Here is a 10,096-nt window from a genome sequence, read left to right as displayed (position 1 = left end):
GGGGCAGAGCGCAGGCATAGGAAGCACTGAGCAGTCCCAGCTCACCAGAGACACAGTGCGCAGAGCTGGCGCAGGCTACCCTGGGGGCTATGAGCGTGCACTGGAGACACCAGTACGCTTTATCGCATAACATGGTGCCTGACCAGTTCCACGCTGCTTCTGGTAAGCACGGGGAGTTGGCTCAGGTCTATAGCCTGACTCCGCCAATCTCCCCGTGTGACCCCCCCCTCCAAAACATTTTTGGGGCTGCCTCTCATGCCTGCTTCACTGACTTGCCTCATATCACCGCCTCTCAGCTTTAGCTGCCTCCAGTTCCTCTTTCGGACAGCGATATTCCCCAGCCTGTCTCCAGGGTCCCTTTCCATCCAGTATCTCCTCCCAAGTCCAAGAATACTGAACCCTCTGCTCCTCCATACCACGCTGCTTGGTCCACTTGTGGTGGGTAGTTCTGTAAGGGTCATCTGATGAGGAAGGATCGGACCAAAGCGCAGCGTGGTAAGTGTTCATGATTTTTATTAACACTGAACACTAGAACAAAATAACAAAGTGAGAAACGAAACCGAAACAGTCCTGTCAGGTGCAGAACACTAAACAGAAAACAACTACCCACAAAACACGGGTGGGAAAAGGCTACTTAAGTATGATTGAGAACCAGACCCGGCCAAAACAAAGAAATACAAAACATAGAAAAATGAACATAGAATGCCCACCCAAATCACACCCTGACCAAACCAAAATAGAGACATAAAAAGCTCTCTAAGGTCAGGGCGTGATAGCCGATGTATACTGTATCTGGAGGACTTCATAGGCCTGTGAGCACATTCTTGCTTCTTAGGATCAGAGGTGGAGATAATATGGTATCTGATTCAGCTGGATTTATTGTTTGTTTGTTGTTGACATTGTAATCTCATCCTTTGAGTAAGTGGCCATTGTGAATTTGGCTCTTGTTTCATCTAGTCTGTAAATAGTGAATTGTAACAAGAGACAGACCCGTCTCTATTGAGAATCAAAGGTGTAGTACAAGAAAGAACGAGACAACCATTTCACACTCATTTGAACGAATTAAGAGAATTTGCAAACATGATCATGTTTGACAGATATGTCTACCAAGGAACTCAACTACTTATTTAACCAGGTAGGCTAGTTGAGAACGCGTTCTCATTTAAAACTGTGACCTGGCCAAGATAAAGCAGAGCAGTTCGACAAAAACAACAACACAGAGTTCACATGGGATAACCAAACGTACAGTCAACAACACAATGGAAAAATCTATATACAGCATGTGCAAATGTAGTAATAACTATCACAATACATTGCTGCATTAGCAATAAGTGTAAAGGGGAGGTTGTCTGAAGATGAGAAAGATAGACATGGACACAGGGAAAAAGAAAGGCCAGTGGCCTCCAGGGGGAGGGAAAGGGACAGCTAATCTGTGACGTCTGTTACATAAGACCTACTACTTGGGCACTGCAAATTATGCCAGAACTCTGGTAGGTCGCAGTCATAAGGAGGCCACCTCCAAAGGCCCCTGTGACATAAATAGCAACGATGGACACACAGTTAGTCAAACATTTACTCATCTCGGGCAAGAAGCTAATAGCGTTGCCTGGAGAGTTTCACAAGGCCTGTTTACTTATTTTACGAACCGCCATTTAAAGATTGGACGAGTCCACATTGCATCACTGGTTTGGCAAAGAGGCCATCTCTCTACTGCGCTGTAAACAACCAGGGTAAATAAGACAGCAGAGTGCTGTCAAGTGCGGTCAAGATGTGATGGGAGCCCTCTTATTTTACCTCTCTGTCTCATCTTCCCTTGTATTTTTCAAGGGCAGTGTCGGCAGGGTTTGGCAGGGAAGGGTGTAATTTTCTAAGTATAACCCTGGCTAAGGGGGTAGTTGGACATGAGTTGCCAGTTTATGTTTGCTTTTTTAAATTGGATCCAAACACAGGCTCAGACGTACAACCAAAAGTCCTCCTGTAGCAGCTCAACTCTTCCTTCCCACCTCTGTCTATTCTCTCTTTCTCTGCAGGAAGGAAGTCTCAGGAGAAATGTGAAGCTGACTACAGTGTTGGGAGGAGTAGGTGACGTCTGAAGGTCCAGCAGGATGACATGCTATTGTCATGACTGTCCTGATCAGGTCAGGTTACAGGAGACCACAACCCTACAGATTATCTCTCAACCCCAACAGAGGAGGAGAGATCTAGGGGTCTGAAGATGTGTTTTTTTTATTACCCCTCACACCCATAGTAAATCTTAGGCCACAGACAAATTCCTTTGTCCTGTTACTACGGAGAACCAGCCTCAGAACATTAAACATGAAATAAAGGGTTTTGAAACAATGGTTTCTGTCAGCCACAATGATGGTCATGACTATAGATGGAATATGAAAATGTATGTCATTTTTGTTTTGTTATTAAAGGTTAAATAGATTACGTTATTACGGAAACATTGTAACGTGAAGAGTTTTCCTAGTATGTGTTTGATGTTTATACATTGTACGTTGTATGGAAAATATCCAAATCAAAGAGAATGTTTTGGGAAAGATTAAATGTGAAGTTAGTTGTCTAAAATTGGATTTGAGTCAAATCAATAACTTGGTATGCCCAGAGTATTGCCCTAAAGGCGGTTACGCCCACTTCTGACCCAAGGGTATAAAACCTGTGAGTAAAGAATTTACAGACAAGACTACGAGACCCAAGCTGCAGCCAAGGTCTAAAAAGTCAACTATCCCAAAACGCAACGCAAGTTTGAAGACAAACCTTTTTCTACCCAAGCTACGGATGAGTAGCTGTGTCTAAGCGGGTGAATTCAAGTCGAATCTACGCTGTTTCATTCCAACGCTGTGAGCTCTGAGCTACAGAGCTGTCTGTCCTCAGAAGACCCCTTCCAGAGAAAGAGTGAGGGAACAGACTCTTAAGCCAAAAGGACACTGACATCGGGAGGATGATCAGAGAGGTGCGCTGGAGAAGTGCGTCATCGAGCAGCCTGAACGGTCCCCTCAACGGTCTATGCAGAGAATCCTCGGAGGTCCTCCCCACGTAATTACATCATTATATTCTGACCAATAAGAGCGGCAGTGTGGGGCAAGACTAGGGTTAGAATAGCATAGCTGACAAATTCACCCAAATGTATATTTCTCTCGTGTACTTTCTTTTTCCTCTCTCTCTTTGAAATCCCCATTTTGGGTAACATGCGCATAGTGTGTTGGCCCGTTATACTAAGTTCTAATCAATAGCCTATAATGTGTATCTATCATCATTTTAGCTTTTTAGTAAATAAATATTCAACTAAGATTGGTGTGGTACGAACTCATTGGTGAGACCCGGGTCTGTGCAGATTCACGGACTATACGAGGTTCAGAACGATATTGTAGAGGCAACTGGTTAATTAGCGGCTGTTGTAAAATCGATATTCTGATATTCTTTGAGTTAATTTGGGAAATAGAAACTCAATAAAAACTAGTTTTCCCATGGTGCCCCAGGTTAATTAGTTAATAATTGCTTGATTCAGTTAATCACGCAATTAGAAACTTTTAATAATTTGATGAGCAACAGTCGTCATATTAACTAATACAACGTCACAACACTGTGATGCCTCATCATAAGTCAACCCTAAGGAGAACATGGCTGACTATACCATATAATCTCATCTGCATAAATCAGGGCCGTTCAAAGAGCCGACCATCTACAATAACAAACATAATGGTCTGCATCTAGCTTGGATACTAACTTTGTGTTATTCCACCTGTTGCCTTGATAACTACTGTTTAAACGTTGTTCTGTTTAACTGAGCTATATCAAACCATCTATTCAGGACATATTCAGATGTTCCATGATCACAGTTATGAGAGGCTATGGTGCCATGGTAACTAGAGACCATTCTTCTCAGCTGTTGCAATGTTTCTGAAAGTGCATCTGACAGGGTGATGACATCCCACTTTATTGTTTCTGTGTCACAAATCTCCCTCTGTACTATAAGGGATAAAGGTATTTGGTTTACTAAACATTTGAACATGTACAGAGTATGCACCTGTTGTTTTTAGAAGATAATAAGACATAACTGAGGTTTGAGTTACAAGGGTGCCCTAGCAGGCAGGGCAATCCCATAACAAATCAGGGCACCCCCATGAGATAATATGTATGCCCATTTCTTTCGACACACCCATTAGTCTGTGTGGCAAAGGTCAAATGATTGGGAAATATTAAAAGTTGGTCCAACGTTTTACGCACACCGTCTAGAATCAATGTGCAACAAATATCCTGCATAAAATAAATGTAAGTCTTTATTTATTAACATTTAAATATATCCTGATATATTTAAATATATATCTTCATTTCATCTTTCACTCATCAATGTATTGTATTTCCTATGGAAAAAAGCTAGTACAAAATTACAGTATATCAACATGTGCTGCATGTGCTGCCAATGCATGTTCATATGAACACATGCAAACAAAGTAAATGAACATTTTCAAACATATATCAATATGAACATGTGCAAACAGAGTATATATCAACCTCCACACCCAAGTGACAACCCACTGGGCACAAACTGGTTGAATCAATGTTGTTTCCACGTCATTTCAACAAACAAATTAAATTTGATGGATGTTAAATCAATATGGAAAATTGATTGGATTTGCAAAAAATCATCACTGTAAAGATCTTTTTGGGAATGTTTGTCTACTTTTCACCTACTTTTTTTAACCTTCATCCAATGACATTGTTAAATGTTTTGTTGAATTCACGTTAGTTGACACCTCAATTAAATGTAAATCAAAACTAGACGTTGAGCGGATGTCTGAGTCCAGTGGGAAGCGCTAATCAATTCAAAACAGAAAACACTTACACACTCGGGTCTATGATTGACATGTCTCGTTCATTTCCGCTCTCTCTTTTGTTCTCTTCGCTGTACGTTTTTCCAGGGATGGTCACATGTTCTGTGTGCTCCTTAACCTCTGATCTGGGGAAGTTCTCACATGCATGGTGCTGTGCTGTGTGTCCAACCCCTCCCTTATCTCCACACAGAGCCAAGTGGGGTAGAGGTGGAGGGCCGGTTGTTGTGCAACACTTGACATTGACCTGGGGCTGATGAGCAATGACACTGCAGTTTACTGGTGTTAAACAGCCGTACAACATGCCTCCTTCCTTTTCACTCTCTGCTCTGCCTGGATTCTCTAGTAATACACACATTGTTGTTGTTTTCCTTTTTCTCTGGTGCATTATGAGTCGTCCCACCTCCTCTCTCTCCTCTTTCACCCAACCAATAATTTTACTGCAGTTAATAAGGAACCTGCATGTAGTATTTTGCGTCAATATTACATTCCAGTGTTCTACAAAACAATTACAGAATATTACAGTTTCTCTGTTGATATGGCCCAATGTGTAGTGGGTTAACAGTTGGAAGAAAATATGAATCAACACTCATGAAATGGGCTTTATGTAGAGACTGGCTGGATATACAGTTGAAGTCGGAAGTTTACGTAAACTTAGGTTGGAATCATTAAAACTCGTTTTTCAACCACTCCACAAACTTCTTGTTCACAAACTATACTTTTGGCAAGTTGGTTAGGACATCTACTTTGTGCATGACACAAGTAATTTTTCCAACAATTGTTTACAGACATATTATTTCACTTTATAATTTACTGTATCACATTTCCAGTGGGTCAGAAGTTTACATACACTAAGTTGACTGTGCCTTTAAACAGCTTGGAGAATTCCAGAAAATTATGTCATGTCTTTAGAAGCTTCTGATGGGCTATTTGACATAATTTGAGTCAATTGGAGGTGTACCTGTGGATGTACTTCAAGGCCTACCTCCAAACTCAGTGCCTCTTTGCTTGACATCATGGGGAAATCAAATGAAATCAGCCAAGACCCCAGAATTTTTTGTTGTAGAAAACCCCAAGTCTGGTTCATGCTTGGGAGCAATTTCCAAAAGCCTGAGAGTACCACGTTCATCTGTACAAACAATAGTACGCAAGTATAAACACCATGGGACCACGCAGCTGTCATACCGCTCAGGAAGGAGACGCGTTCTGTCTCCTAGAGATGAACGTACTTTGGTGCGAAAAGTTCAAATCAATCCCAGAACAACAGCAAAGGACCTTGTGAAGATGCTGGAGGAAACAGGTACAAAAGTATCTATGTCCACAGTAAAACGAGTCCTATATCGACATAACCTGAAAGGCCGCTCAGCAAGGAAGAAGCCACTGCTCCAAAACCGCCATAATAAAGCCAGACTACGGTGTGCAACTGCACATGGGGACAAATATCATACTTTTTGGAGAAATGTCCTCTGGTCTGATGAAACAAAAATAGAACTGTTTGGCCATAATGACCATTGTTATGTTTGGAGAAAAAAGGGGGAGGCTTGCAAGCCGAAGAACTCCATCCCAACCGTGGAGCACGGGGGTGGCAGCATCATGTTGTGGGGGTGCTTTGCTGCAGGAGGGACTGGTGCACTTCACTAAATAGATGGCATCATGAGGCAGAAATTACACAAACAACAACACAGAGTTGAATAAACAAACATACAGTCAATTATACAATAGATTAAGTCTATATACAGTGTGTGCAAATGAGGTAGGATAAGGTAATAAATAGGCCATAGTGGCAAAATAATTATAATTGAGCAAATAAACACTGGAGTGATAGATGTGCAGAAGATGGATGTGCAAGTACAGATACTGGGGTGCAAAGGAGCAAAATAAATAAATAAATAACAGTATGGGGATGAGGTAGTTGGATGGGCTATTTACAGATGGGCTATGTACAGGTGCAGTGATCTGTGAGCTGCTCCGACAGCTGGTGCTTAAAGCTAGTGAGGGAGATATGAGTCTCCAGCTTCAGTGATTTTTGCAGTTCGTTCCAAGGCGGCCAAAGTAGGAATTGGCTTTGGGGGTGACCAGTGAAATACAGTATACCTGCTAGAGTGCGTGATATGGGTGGGTGCTGCTATGGTGACCAGTGAGCTGAGATAAGGCGGGACTTTACTTAGCAGAGACTTATAGATGACCTTTAGCCAGTGGGTTTGGCGATGAATATGAAGCGAGGGCCAGCCAACGAGAGCATACAGGTCACAGTGGTGAGTAGTATATGGGGCTTTGTGACAAAACGGATGGCACTGTGATAGACTACATCCAATTTGCTGAGTAGAGTGTTGGAGGCTATTTTGTAAATGACATCGCCGAAGTCAAGGATCGGTAGGATAGTCAGTTTTACGAGGGTAAGTTTGGCAGCATGAGTGAAGGATGCTTTGTTGCCAAATAGGAAGCCGATTCTAGATTTAATTTTCGATTGAAGGTGCTTGATTTGAGTCTGGAAGGAGAGTTTACAGTCTAACCAGATACCTAGGTATTTGTAGTTGCCCACATATTCTAAGTCAGAACCGTCCAGAGTAGTGATGCTGGACGGGCGGGCAGGTGTGGGCAGCAATTGGTTGAAGAGCATGCATTTAGTTTTACTTGCATTTAGGAACAGTTGGAGGCCCACGGAAGGAGAGTAGTATGGCATTGAAGCTCGTCTGGAGGTTAGTTAACACAGTGTCCAAAGAAGGGCCAGAAGTATACAGAATGGTGTCGTCTGCGTAGAGGTGGATCAGAGAATCACCAGCAGCAAGAGCAACATCATTGATGTATACAGAGAAGAGAGTCGGCCCGAGAATTGAACCCTGTGGCACCCCCATAGAGACTGCCAGAGGTCCGTACAACAGGCCCTCCGATTTGACACACTGAACTCTGTCTGATAAGTAGTTGGTGAACCAGGCAAGGCAGTCATTTGAGAAACCAAGGCTGTTGAGTCTGCCGATAAGAATGTGGTGATTGACAGAGTTGAAAGCCTTGGCCAGGTCGATGAATACAGCTGCACAGTATTGTCTCTTATCGATGGCGGTTATGATATCGTTTAGGACCTTGAGCGTGGCTGAGGTGCACCCATGACCAGTTCGGAAACCAGATTGCATGGCGAAGAAGGTACGGTGGGATTCGAAATGGTTGGTGATCTGTTTGTTAACTTGGCTTTCGAAGACCTTAGAAAGGAAGGGTAGGATAGATATAGGTCTGTAGCAGTTTGGGTCTAGAGTGTCTCCCCCTTTGAAGAGGGGGATGACCGCGACAGAGAGGTTGAACAGGCTAGTAATAGGGGTTGCAACAATTTCAGCTGATAATTTTAGCCTAGCTGATTTGTAGGGGTCCAGATTTTGCAGCTCTTTCAGAACATAAGCTATCTGGATTTGGGTGAAGGAGAAATGGGGGAGGCTTGAGCAAGTTGCTGTGGGAGGTGCAGGGCTGTTGACCAGGGTAGGGGTAGCCAGGTGGAAAGCATGGCCAGCCGTAGAAAAATGCTGGGTGACAGTGTTTCCTAGCCTCAGTGTAGTGGGCAGCTGGGAGGAGGTGCTCTTATTCTCCATGGAATTTACAGTGTCCCAGAACGTTTTGGAGTTTGTGCTTCAGGATGCAAATTTCTGTTTTCCTAACTGCCTGTGTATATTGGTTCCTGACTTCCCTGAAAAGTTGCATATCGCGGGGGCTATTTGATACTAATGCAGTACGCCACAGGATGTTTTTGTGCTGGTCAAGGGCAGTCAGGTCTGGAGTAGACCAAGAGCTATATCTGTTCCTGTTTTTTTTTTAATGGGGCATGCTTATTTAAGATGGTGAGGAAAGCACTTTTAAAGAATAACCAGGCATCCTCTACTGTCGGAAGGAGGTCAATATCCTTCCAGGATACCAGGGCCAGGTCGATTAGTAAGGCCTGCTCGCTGAAGTGTTTTAGGGAGCGTTTCACAGTGGTGAGGGGTGATCGTATGACCGCAGACCCATTACGGACGCAGGCAATGAGGCAGTGTTCGCTGAGATCATGGTTGAAGACAGCAGAGGTGTATTTTGAGGGCAGGTTGGTCAGGATGATAACTATGAGGGTGCCCGTGTTTATGGATTTGTGGTTGTACCTGGTAGGTTCATTGATAATTTGTGTGAGATTGAGGGCATCAAGCTTAGATTGTAGGATGGCCGGGGTGTTAAGCATGTCCCAGTTAGTTCACCTAACAACACGAGCTCTGAAAATAGATGGGAGGGCAATCAATTCACATATGGTGTCTAGGGCACAGCTGTGGGCGGAAGGTGGTCTATAGCAAGCAGCAACGGTGAGAGACTTGTTTCTGGAAAAGTGGATTTTTAAAAGTAGAAGCTCAAATGGTTTGGGCACTGACCTGGATAGTAAAACAGAACTCTGCAGGCTATCTCTGCAATAGATTGCAACTCCACCCCCTTTGGCAGTTCTATCTTGTCGGAAAATGTTATAGTTAGGGATGGACATTTCAGGGTTTTTGGTGGTCTTCCTTAGCCAGGATTCAGACACGTGTAGGACATCCGGGTTGGCAGAGTGTGCTAAAGCAGTGAATAAAACAAACTTATGGAGGAGGCTTCTAATGTTAACATGCATAAAATCAAGGCTTTTACAGTTACAGAAGTCAGCAAATGAGAGCGCCTGGGGAATGGGAGTGGAGCTAGTCACCTGGAGTAACCTCTACATCACCAGAGGAACAGAGGAGGAGTAGGATAAGGGTACGGCTAAAGGCTATAAGAACTGGTCGTCTAGTACATTTGGAACAGAGTAAAATGAGCAGGTTTCTGGGCACGGTAGAATAGATTCAAGGCATAATGTACAGACAAAGGTATGGTAGAATGTGAATACAGTGGAGGTAAACCTATGCAGTGAATGACGATGAGAGAGATATTGTCTCTAGAAACATCATTTAAACCAGGTGAGGTCACCGCATGTGTGGGAGGTGGAACTAAAGGGTTAGCTAAGGTGTATTTAGCAGGGCTAGAGGCTCTACAGTGAAATAAGGCAATAATCACTAACCAAAACAGCAATGGACAAGGCATATTGACATTAGGGAGAGGCATGGGTAGCCAAATGATCATAGGGGTCCCGTGAGTAGCTAGGCGGGCTGGAGACACGGTGATTCAGACAGCTAGCGGGCCTGGGCTAGCAGGTTAGCAGAAGGGTCTTAGAGGGACGTCGCGACGGAAGAAGTCTATTGTAGCCCCCTCGTGCGGTTACGTCGGCAGACCAGTCGTGATGGATC

Source organism: Oncorhynchus clarkii, chromosome 9 (assembly GCF_045791955.1).
Source record: "Oncorhynchus clarkii lewisi isolate Uvic-CL-2024 chromosome 9, UVic_Ocla_1.0, whole genome shotgun sequence".
NCBI classification, from domain to species: domain Eukaryota; kingdom Metazoa; phylum Chordata; class Actinopteri; order Salmoniformes; family Salmonidae; genus Oncorhynchus; species Oncorhynchus clarkii.
This window is presented reverse-complemented; position numbering follows the sequence as displayed.